Source organism: Melopsittacus undulatus, chromosome Z (genome assembly GCF_012275295.1).
Source record: "Melopsittacus undulatus isolate bMelUnd1 chromosome Z, bMelUnd1.mat.Z, whole genome shotgun sequence".
NCBI lineage: Eukaryota > Metazoa > Chordata > Aves > Psittaciformes > Psittaculidae > Melopsittacus > Melopsittacus undulatus.
In genome coordinates, this window is record NC_047557.1 from 51,937,652 (window position 1) to 51,950,194 (window position 12,543).

Consider the following 12,543-nt stretch of genomic DNA (forward strand, 5'->3'; position numbering starts at 1 on the left):
GCTTGTATTCAGCCTCTGAGCTATCTGTTTGAAACCAGCTAAGAGGTACTGACTAGCAACCTTGAAGGAAGAGCATTTTTTTGTAATTGCCAATCTGAGAATGCATTTGAGCAACTGTTTTTCTGTTAAATGTTTCATTGCAGTTAGTTTTCTAATTTTTGCCTAGACGGAATTAATTTAGAGAAAAAGGGCTAAGAAGAGACTTACTACTTCCAACTAAGTGTCACATGCAACAGCCACAGTGATGTAATGTGTGGAATATTGCCTCAGAGTGTAGTTTGGCCTCCAGAGATTTCAGATCTTCTGTGACTACATAACATATAAGAAACTATTAAGGGGCCTTCAAGTGGGAGCTTAACACCTTTTAGCTAATGGGTTGACCTTGGCAGCATTTACAGTCTTTTTTACATTGCACCACCTCCAGTAAGGCATAGAGAAGAAATTCGTGTTGTACATGAGATGAGGAAGAAAGATCTGTTCCTCTTGATCTGAGGCAGGGGTGTGTGTGCAGACAATGCTGTGCCTCCTTGTCCTGAAGGTTAGCTGATATCTTAGGGTATCAGTAGGCTGGGTGAGAAGAGCCAGAAGAAGCTGAGATTTATTCTACTGCAAAGCCTGATAAATCCTGCGAGTAAGAGTTTCCAACACCTTACAGGATGGGGCATCCTGGGTGGGGCATGTGGTTAATTTCCAGTGGACACCCAGCACTTCAGCTGGTGTTTCTTCCAGAGGCCTCTTCTTTGAGTGGGTAACCAGACATGCTCTTCTGCAGGCTGTGGGAACAGCAGGCAAAAGTTTGTATGAGCACCCCATCATTTAAGAGTCTGGGACATCTTTGTGCTCCCTCTAACGCAGGTATGGTTTCTCTTGGTGGCATCCTGACTGCTACAGTAATACTGGGTTGTAGGATCCAGAGCTGATGGCGCTCACTCTTGGAGTTATTTCTTGACAATTGTTGCTGACACCTACCACTACCCTGCAGCTAAAGTGGGCAGGAATGGAGCAAGCTGCCAGCTGAAAAGGCAAATAACAAGGAAGTACCCATCTCCGTGAAGATGTTTGCTTTAATTCAAAGGGGTGGAGAAAAGCACCCCTTGGTAATTTGATTTGGCATATCCTGTTACCCTTTAGCAGGTGATGGAAGAGTGTTTTTACTGTAGGGAAAGAGAGCGAAGAAGTCTGGGTGGGATCAAATGTGCAGGTGGCTGGTTTTGCTTCCTTGACATACATAGCCATTAACAGTCAACACACATGTTTGCCACCATGGCCTATTTGACCTTTCATTGCTTTGAAATTATAGCATATCCATCAAAAGGGCTTTTGTGCTTCTGCTCACCGGATTACTGAACACTCAACATGCCTGCAACTGCCTGCTTTCTCTCAGTCAGGCGGGGACTAAAGTGTGAAGCTTATGTTGTTTGTATTGGGTTCTACCTTCTTAGTCTCTTTGGAAGTTAAAATTGACCAGGCTTTGCAAAGAAAAGAGTAAGAATTCAGGATTACTGGGAACATTGATACTTCTGTGCTCATGGGGCAGAAAGAGAGCAAGTTGGTATAAGAGCTCTTTAGAACGATATTTTATGGTTTTTAGCTGGTGGGATGTGCAGTGTCACCTCTGGGTAACACTGAGCAGTGAAGCGAAGATTTTGAGGTTTTCGAAAATGAATAGATGTTGTTGCCTTTGTGCAGACAGGATATTCTGCTTGTGTAGCTTGTATCATCCTGCTTTCCGTGAGGAATATACAGAGGGTTAAAAGAAAAGCAACAAAAAAAAAAAAACCCAAAAAATTAGATAAAGAAAAAAGAAGACAGCGGAAAGTTTCTTCAAAGGTAATTATTTATACTTAGTGACAGAGAGTTGAAAAGGAAGACTCAGCCAAAACTACAGGTTTGCTGAAGTAAGATGCTGGGACAGAAATCTGAAGTCCTTGTTATTCTTTGTTACCGTAAGTGAAACAAGAAGTGAGAACAGAAACCTAGGCATAGACAGCCATTGTCTTACACAAATATGTAGATATATCTAGGAGTAAAATGCAGGTCCTTTGGTCCTCTGTGAGGATGATTGTGATTCCACAGTTAATCAACATAGTCAGTTTATAGAAGACTAGCTTTATATTGGTAAATGGAGCAATTTCTGAACTGAACTGAACATCAGCTGATGGGGGGTTTTATGTGTTTTATGACTCTATTTATATTCCCAATGTAACCACAGTGACAAAACTGACAATTCAGCCTTGACATTAGCATCAGAAAGATTACCACAGAATTACTGTGCTCTTTTAAATAGCAAGGAAGAAAAATAGTGATGTAAAGATCCAATTTTCTACCATCTGAATGACCCAGTAGGCTGCAACCCATCTGTTTTCCTGAACTGCATGTGTTCCCAGGGACTGCCAGGTACTGGAATGAGAAAAAGGCAATCTCCAGGGGAGGAGAAGAGAGTTTCAACAGGAACTGAAAGAGTATGCCTGTTGTTTTAAGGGAAAAAATAATAAAATTAGAGAAGAATGGGAAAATGCTCCATCCCTGGCGATGTTCAAGGTCAGGTTGGACAGATCTTTGGGCAACATGGCCTAGTGTGAAGAGTCCCTGCTTATGGCAGAGGGTTGGAACTAGATTATCTTCAGGTCCTTTCCAACCTAAACCATTCTGTGATTCTATGAAAATTAAAAAAACAGTACAGCTAGGACTGTCTATAATGGTATGGAATAAAACTCCACTGGGAGTTTTATCCCACAGTTGAACATATCCTGACAGATAGCAGAGAAGGCATCAGAGAGGTTGGCTTACTAAGATAGAACTGCCACTGCTGCTGCCTGCAGAAAGACCTGTAAGAGACTGCCAGATCCTAGCACTAAACAGCCAGAGGGGTCTGTAGCAGTGATACTGCAAGGGATAAAATGCATTTTTTGCAGGCAGAATGGAATTAGCTTCTGAGTCCTCCCCAGCCGCTGTTTTTACCAATTCGGTGTGTTTGAGCTACTTGGGAGCAAAAATAAATAAGTAGATGGGAGAAACATCTGGGCAGTACTGCAGTCACTGTGAGCTGGGGTGTCTGGGCCTGCTTATAGCTGCAATGAGACATAAATTATATAGGTGTGCATAATATAAGAATGAAGGTCTACATGGTGAGCAGCGCCTATTATGGACCCTTAGTTTTCTCTGAAGTATTTGGCTGTGGAGGTAGGAACATCTGCTGAGCAACAGCAAATCCTGTTTTAACTCATCTGGCACAAGTAGGAGCTAGGTGTTGTCATGTTGCTCTTTAGGAATGAAGGACAACATTATGAAGATTTAGTTGACCTCCTGAATAACACAGGCTGGGTCATGCCGCTCAAGATTCCTGCTGTTTCCAAATAGGGTGTAGTTAAACTGCAGAAGCACTTTTGCAAAGACATCTGCTCCTCCTCCACATGTGAGACACAGAGAAACAGAGAACATGCTGCTTCCCCTGCTGTCCTCATCCAGCAGTTAATTATTCTCCACTTTATGCTGTCTTCTGTAAGTCCTGGTTTGAACTGGGTTAGTTTGATCTCCCTACCACTGGTCCTCATTAGGCCCTTGACCTGATGAAATTATAAAATTCCTTTCTTGTAACACAGGGCTTTCTCTTCATACAGACTGACACTTCCCAGTTTTCTCTTCAGTAAGCTGATAAATCAGCCTTCTTTCTTGACCCATAAAAAGTATTCTCTCTGGCTGATGAGGCTACTCATGACTTTCCATGTCTGCCCCAGCTGAGTCCCCATGCCTGTCAGGCAGCAGGCACAGTGCTGCCTTGCACAGTTCTACCACCACCACAGAGTGACCACAGACAGATACAGACTACCAAAAACTGTTTCCCAGAGCCTAAAGGGTACTCCAGCTACAACTGATGAAAGCCTCTCTTGGCTTTGCTTTACTCTAGGACTTCTTACCAGGCAGGAAATATTGCAGTCTCTGCACTCAGATCAGTAGCTCCTTCTCAAGTCATGTTTTTTTGCTTGACCTCCCAAGAGGATGAAATTCCTGGTCCTGCAAGTCTTTGGAGTTGTTGTTAAGGGGTAAAAAAGCCCCAAGAGCTGTGTGCATGCTGTGAAAACACACCAATAAAAGCAGTTTCAGCATTTACACTGCACTGACAGTTGGTGGATGTTCACTTGGTGTGACTGAGTCATCGTGTATAGCACCCATCAATAAGCACAACACAATTTCTGAGACAGGCCATCCAGCAGTAGCACATAACTGTGCCATGAGGCAGAAGGGAACCTCTTAACAACTGTTAACAATTGTCTCCAAGCCTTCTTAGTGATGCAGTGGATACACCACTAGCAGTCATCTGAAGAAAAACATTCAAGCCACTGTGAGCACTTGGTTGAATGAGCCCAATAGAAGCTTTAAAGTTTTAGCAAGATGCCTGAAATGCTTGTCAGGTTTTTGAGCTTAGATGCCCTAGAAAGTCTGAAGAGTGCCAGAAAGATTAAAGTCCTCAGTAATTCAGTTCACCCTGTCTCATGGGGAACTGAAGGGTAAACTCTCAGGAGGTACCCAGGCCACTGTGGTTGCAGTGGCCTGAACCAAATACCAACTTCAACCAGGATTTATTAACAAATTAAATCAATTTGTAGTTTGACAGGAAAATAGAACAGAGGAATAAATACTCTTTGACAAATATCAAATGGCTGTCTTGAGTCACTGCATTTTTTATATGGTATCTAAAATTCTTACATCATAATTGTAATGCCTGAAATCAACAATAAGAAATTGGATTACAAAGAAACATTGCTATGGTGTTAAATACATTATTGGCATACTGAAATAATTTACAATTCAATAATCATACCTCTAACACTGGTTACTGCAAACTATAATTTGAGAAAGTTAAATTGTGAATCATAATTCAATAGTGTGTGATGTTTATTTGATTATGCATAAAGATAATAGGCACAACAATTTGTTTACGTGTGGCAGAAAGCTTACTGATTTTAATTTGGGATATTTCATTTTGCTGTCTTTTATAGAACAGTTAGAGGATAATTACGCTCTTGCTTACCCTTGAACAAGTAAGGGTAATTGAACCAAAACTATGGCCTCATTTGCTTTCTTGTGCTGTAGATCGGAATAGTGTCTATTGAACTTTCCTCTTGACATGACTATCTTCTGCTCAGCAAGCTTTATATAAGTTAGGAAGAAGCTTTCAGCTTAATCGTAGATTAGTTTTGGCTGCATGCTGTGGAGCACTCGTGTAGAAAAATTGCAGTTTGTTCAGCTCTTGGCATGATCTCACCCCTTTAAAATTATCATAGAGATATCAAAATGACTGAATTGAATCAATTGCATTTCTGCAGATTTTTGATATTTTAAGCTGTCAGAAATCTAGAAATATAAAAATCAGAGTCAATACTTTTAATACGTTAGATACTGTGTGACTTTCAGTATAACACCATTTCAAAGTTTACCATACTTTTGTTACGAACAGGATTATTGTTTGCCCTCTTTCTTACCCTTTTTTTTTTTGCTTGGTTTTGAAAGCTAAAAACTGTGAGGCTTGTCATAGCTAGAACTTAGCTACCTTTATCTTAACATAAGTTAACCTTTTCTCAAGCACTTTTCTAGTTTTTATGTATCCCAGAATATCTCTGACATAAATTTCTTTGGAGAGTGGAGGAAGACAGAAAAGTTAATATATGTTCCTCTTTCTTGATAAATAAACCTTTCAGAAAAGAACCCTGCAAGAAAACTATGATTCTATTTTTTAACTCATTCTCTAAAACGTTGCGTAATCCAATTGGTTTTCAACAGCAGTCATCGGAAATTCATTTTTGTAATAATAAAGAGGAAACACCTTTTATATGCAAAACAACCTTCTGCATAGCGATTCTAAAATGAAATTAATACTGCACATGTATGGTGCTTTTATTGTTATGACTATTCAGATTAGGTGAATAAAAGATGTCAGTTTTGTTTAATACAAATATTTGTTTGTGACTCCTGTATAGGACATAGCCTCAAAATAATTCCTTCTTGGCTTGGCTTTTACTTCTATTAAATAGTTTATGAACCTTTTTTCTCCCTTCAGTTCTTTTATTAAATAAGAAACATCAGGAAAATGTTTTGAGTTTTTATCCCAAAGAAAAAAAAAAGAAATTGTCTTTACTCATTGAAGTGTAAAAATGATTTTCACAAAGGGAATGACCTTGAAAAGTGAGGTGCCTCAGTTTTTTAAATCACGTATTTAAGCCAGCCTACTGGCACATAAGTTTTCCATTCATTTTCAAAAACAAATAAATAAATTTGTTTTTAGTGTTGTCTGGAGGTGCTTTCCACACCTAGGTGAATAGCATTCAGACTTGATGGGACTAGGGAACTCTGTAAACCTGGGTAGCTGTGCAACTGTTAATGCGCCCTTGATACAGAGAACAATCTAAGCAGTGTGCTAGTCTGTTATTTTAGAAATTCTTATTCATCTTACAAAAATCTTACTAGATTTTTAATGAAATGTTGGTGGAATGTTAGATTACTGGATCCATCAACAAGGAAGAGACTCCAGGTCTGGTTGTCTAAGCTCCAGCTGACTGAAGGATAATTACCTTTCAAGCCAGCAATGGTAAGCACCTTAGAGATTGCCCAGTGAAACAGCAGAATGTTTTTCTGTGTCTGCTGATCCTTGCAGTCCCTACATCTGAGACAGAAGATAAATCTGATTTGCTTTACAAACACCTGAGTGCATTACCTTGAGTCTGTAACCTAGGAGATTACGGAATTCTTTGTGCTGGAAGAGCAGTCCATGGTCTGAAAAGTTCTTATTCTTCGTACATGCTGCTGTTCAGAGCAGTCCTCTCTGGCACACGTGCAAACAAGACTTGGAGTTGTATCCAGCCGAGTTCAGAATCTTCTCAAACACCTTGACCTGTGCAAAACCTGTCCTCTCAAAAAATTGAAAGAACCCAGCTAATTAGCACCTGAGACAATTGGCATTAGTCCTTTTATGTGTGCGCTTTTCTCAACACCTCAAGCTGTTTATGTTCATTCAGTGTCCTCTGGCTTATATTTAGAATGTAGCTTCCCAGGAGCATACACTATCATTATTGTTCCCTCTTCAATACACAAGTAAAGTTTTTGGATATGATTTTTTTTCTTAGAACTTCAATAGGAACAGTAATATAGTGAATAATGCACTAAATGCAGTAGTGAGAGTCTCTCTTAACTTGATAAATTAATAGGTCTTTTCAATTAAAACAGTTGCATCCAAGCAATTTCCTTCTGAGAAGGGAAGAAAATGTTCCTATCGGCAAAGCATAAAGACATAATGTACACAAATGGCAGATATTGTACCTCTCTGCAGCGAATGTGACAATGGTTACAAGTTGGTGCTGAGGAAAATGGCTCAGCCTAGTTTTAGTAGAAGCAAATACTGCATAACTAGAGTATAACAGCTAATCTACACAAAATTTGCAAATCAAAAGTCAGTCACTGGTAGGTTTGTGATGTTGGAAGGGACTAAAGGGTGAATCTCAAAGCAGAACCTAACAATGTACCTAACACGATCAGAGCAAGTGAATGCATTTTTCATTCATGCTTGAGTTGTGTTTCATTTAACTTTACAACTTGTCTATAGAACTATAGCAAAAAGCATCTGATGTAAAATCCCATTTCACCTGTTAAACAAGAAAACTGATGAATTTGGCTGGAGGCACTAGTCAAATCTATTGAGAGAATGCAGACATGTACCAACATCAGGGTTTTCATTAAGATGTCAGATATGTAGACTCCACAGATTGTGTAATAATCTATTCAGTCCAAGCATTCCCCCAAGAAATAATTTTTTTGTGGAGTCGATGACAGGCTAGTGACACATGGCATTATGTAAAGATTTTTGTTAGGTAGAAAGGATTATGTTCAAATAGAAAATCTTGGTTTTTGCTAAACTATGGCTACATATATAATGTTGTCGGAAAGACTGACCTCAAAAGGTCTTGGCTGCCTACTGAGTTGCCAGTTAATAATCTTCATATTTGCAAATATGTTCTTCACAGTTATGCTATGGTGGGCAGAACAGACAAAAGAGGCTGGAGTTCAGGTAAGTTCAGACAAACTCTGAACACTGATCCCATGAAATCCAGGTGAGATGCTGGGTAGCTGGCCAAAAAAAAAGGAAAAGATCTTGAATTACACTTCAGCTTCTAGCAAGTTAGCTGGTAGCTCTTAACACGTCAGTCTTCAGCCATCAAGAGGCTTCATATCTACATGTTTAGGAACATCCATCACAGTCCTTGAGAAACAGCAAGGAACAGGAAGGAAGCAAAGGGAATCAGGCTTGTAGGAACTGTAGTTAGGCACAGAGATAGTGCTGAGTAGAAACCATTTCATATGTAGCAGAGAACCATCTGAAAACTGAACCTGTTAAATGATTTATGGCCTCAGAGACTTTAGTCTCCTGTTTAAAACCACTGTTCATTCATAAAACACAGCTATCAGACACTGGAGGACAAGGTACACAGGACTTGGAGACAAAACAGGAGGAGCAGCTGCAGGGCAAAACACTACGACTGCAGCTGTTGAATATCCGGCAGTTTTTCTGTATGGATACTGTTCTCACACCCAACTTACTCTCCAGACATTCGTTGAGCATGGCAGACCCTGTCTTCAGGCAGATGGGAATGATCTTGCAGAAGGAAGTTGCCACCAGACAGATAAAGCTTTATAAAAAAAAAAAAAGATACATTTTTTACTGTTAAAAAAAAGAAAAAAGTGAAAAGTGTTTACTAGAATATCTTGAAGGACTGACTTCAAAAATGTAAGTTGGAAAGCATTTTTTTTTATTGTAGGAAACGTCAGGATGCTGGAAAACCTCACTCTGCTTGCCCTAAACAGGTTGAACTCCCTCCTGTGAATGGCTGAAAAAGTGAGCTGATATTTTTTTACCCAGATTATCAGTTTCTCACAGTGTATCTTTTCATGTCTGCAGCACAACATTGTCAGCAGAAGTTGACATTTTGTAGGCATTTGTCATCAAGACATCTTTCACAACAGTGTGATATCGGATGTCCCTGTGATGTGGTAGGTCACCCTTACAAGCCATGGCCATATCTGTCTACATATGTGGCCCAGACAGCATTAATAGCTTTTGCTGGTATTCCTGGGGAATAGAAAGTGACTTGCTGTTGTGATCTGTTGATCAGATGCCTTAGAAAGCTGAGGTGGCTCTGGTAAACTTCTCTTTTCTGGTGGCTCCAATGCCACTATGAATTCCTCCAATGCCACTATGAATTCCTCCAATGCCACCATGAATTCCTCCAATGCCAAGGTGTCTGGTCATGGTCTTGATTCCATTCTTCTGTCATCTTGATAGAAGTACTGCTGTGTTATCTGCTGTGTTATATGAGATCATCTTTTCCTTGCTAGGAAGCTGATAACAATATATACCTTTGTAGAAGATAAAATGCAGTAAGTCAAGCTTTATGTTTAATGTCCATGCTGGTAAATAGCCTTGATAAAGTGAATTACATACAATGTTATTATGTATTTGTGCAGCTCAACTTCATTTTGTCTTTACTTCCAATGTATTTGTTATAATACATAATAATACTATTTGTATGCTATCAGACTGTGATTACATACTTTAGTCTGTTGCTTCCAGACAAATCATCTGCATTTAGTTCTTTTTATGCCAGATTAAAAATGCTGTGACTAGACAAGAGATTCATTTACAAATGCTTACTTATATATACTGTTTCATTTGTAGAAGGACAAAGAAAATTTACTTATTGAAGTGCATACAGGACCAGGTAAATTTGTTGTGTCTACTAACATTTTCAGAGCTACACAGGCATGGATGTATCAGCTGAATAAGATTGAGTGTACAAATAGGCTATTCGCTTCCAGTGTAGGTCACTCCTTAAATACTACTGAGATATTTGTGGACATTTGTTTTGCTAAAGTTTGCTGATTAAAAGATTATATAGGTAACAGAGGAAAGTCAACTACAGAGAACAGCAATATAAATTAAGAAGAAAATGCCATAAATAAAGAAATTAGTAAAAAAAAAAGTTAAGAAATCCTTTTAACCAGCTAGCCAACCAACCCAGCAAACAAACAAGCAAGCAACCAACTAACCAACCATTCCTAGTGTGGCATCTCCATGCTATACAAGTGTAGCAAGTGTAGTGTATTCCTCTTCCATTTTCTCCTTTTTGCTATTTTTTTTTTCAATCTACTAAATTTTCATATGTATTTAGGGATGTGTTACAGGGAAAATTTGCAAAGCTGAAAGAACAGTTACAGGCTTGCTTTTCATTTATTTTGGGGAAATTTGTTGCAGGTCCTGAAAATCTCAGCCTGGTGTGTGACTTTTGATTTAATTCAAGTACTTAAAAATAACCCTGCAGTTAATTCACTAGTGGGCAAAATATAAGGTAAACTTAGAATACATTCCTCCTCCTTGAGCACTTCACAGTGGTTTAATGGGAATAACTCAAGTAGTACAAATAACACAACCCTATCCAAATGCAAACACTTCTCCACTTCCTTGTTTATTTAGCAGTAATTGGTTAAAGGAAAACTTTTCATGGTTTCCACTGTTTGAAAATAGGGTTGTTCCCCTTCTTGAACCCTTCTCAGATATGTTTAAATTGCCAAGGGATTTTGAAGCCTAATGCAAAAGTAGCTATACCTTATAGTTAACCTTGCTTTAGTCCATGCTTGCAAAGATTGGTGCAATGCTTACCTTTGAAATCTTTGTAGAGAAAGATGCTTGGCTTTGGAAACAAGCTGTAACATAAAGCCAGTTGCCTTTTTTTGTTGTTTATCTTTTCTTTTTTCCTAATGAGTAGAAAATGTTATAGCTTCAGGGGAGGATTTCCTCAGAACTATTAGCCTGATATAGTCCATTTATTTATGAATTATATTTCTATACTTTATCAGATCTCTTCAAAGTTTAAGCATTTGCTTTATGTACTGGATTGGCTCCTGGACCTTAGTGAAATTGGATGAGTGCCTAGCTGTTTTAAGAGAAATATTAGTTTCCAGCATAAAGCTGGGGCCATGAGTATCTGAGTGCTTCAAAGACTTCTTCCCTCTCCCATGTACACACACAGAGTACTTCAGAGCTTTTCTCAAAGGGAACTTAAGAGGCAACTTAATGCTTCCCTCAGTATGAGGACAATGAATAAGGTGTTGTTCAGTTTACTTATATATATACCTCTCTCCTTACCCTTCCATTTCAGATACTTGCTTTGTGCTGCATCACCATTTCTTTTTTCAAGCATTCCCAAAAGTCAGCTATTTTAAATGATTTATTAGAGCACAGGTACTTAAGCAAAAGATTAAACCGTGAATTCATTCTACAACTGGTTGACAGCAATTTGGCTGAACTGTCAGTTAAAACAAATTGCTTGAGTATGTTTCCAAGTCTCTTAATTCTCCAGAAAATGAAGTAAAAAACATTCTGAAGGCCAGAGTTGGCCCAGAGCGGGAGTTTAACATAGCAGAAAAAAAAAAATCACATTTAACCTTTTCAAAGCAAAATCTTCACACATGTTAGTAACTGGCTCTTTTTCTATTGATCATTTTCCCATTCCGCCTGTGCCTCAGCTAGAACTGCACCTCCCAGAGCTTTGCATAGCATTAGATTAACATTTTCCATTTCTACTGTACTTTATCCATCACTGCATCTCAAAGTCTTTGGAGATGAGTCAGTTACGTGCTGGCAAGTGAGCATCATATGAGCTCAGAGCAAGAACATCGTGTAAGACAGCCAGTTTTATTTCTTGCAGTTGTCACTCATCTTACAGGAAAACCTTAAAGGTTCTTTTGAAACAGCAGAAACAGATGTGGATTTTTTTCAGTTTCTCATTCCATCTTCTGAGATATCATCTATCTCTCTCTATTTCTGGTTCAATGCTAGCTATGTGTCTGTCTTGTCCATCAACACAGCACAGGATCATGTGTTGGCTAGATCTTTTCCAAAGTTAAAAGGTCCCTGGAGGAAAAAGAGGGAGTAAGAGAACAGTAACATTTTAGTGTGTGACAACAAATGCAGGCTTGTGGTTTTGGCAGATGCTTTAATGAAAATTTGAATTGCATGAATTCTTAATGTCTTATGGTACATTTCACCTTAAGGCCTGAGCCAATGGAAAATCATGGAGAACTTTCTCCTAGTACCTCTGAATTCAGTTCAAGATAATGAAACTTTCAGGAGCATGCTAGTGGTTGCCTTCTTTGCACCTTCCTCTTTCCCTTTATGCTGTTTTTTCCCCTATTTGTCATCACTGAGCAACAACCTTGTGGCTTAGATGCATACAAGCTGTTTGGGTGCTGGGAGGGCTTCTTGGGCTGGAGTAGCCACTTCCTCATCTCCTCTGCTTTCCCTTTCATTCCTGCAGCTTCTTCTACCATTTCATGCAGAAAACAAGACCGTTTCTCTCCTATGAGACTGCCTGGCAACAATCTTCCTCACTCGCTCCCTTTGGCAGTATGGGAATATGTCCTCTCTGATCAAGCCTAATGGACAGCAGGAGTTGTTTTGAAAGCATCTTCTTTGCATGATTTGTGAAACTGGCAGAA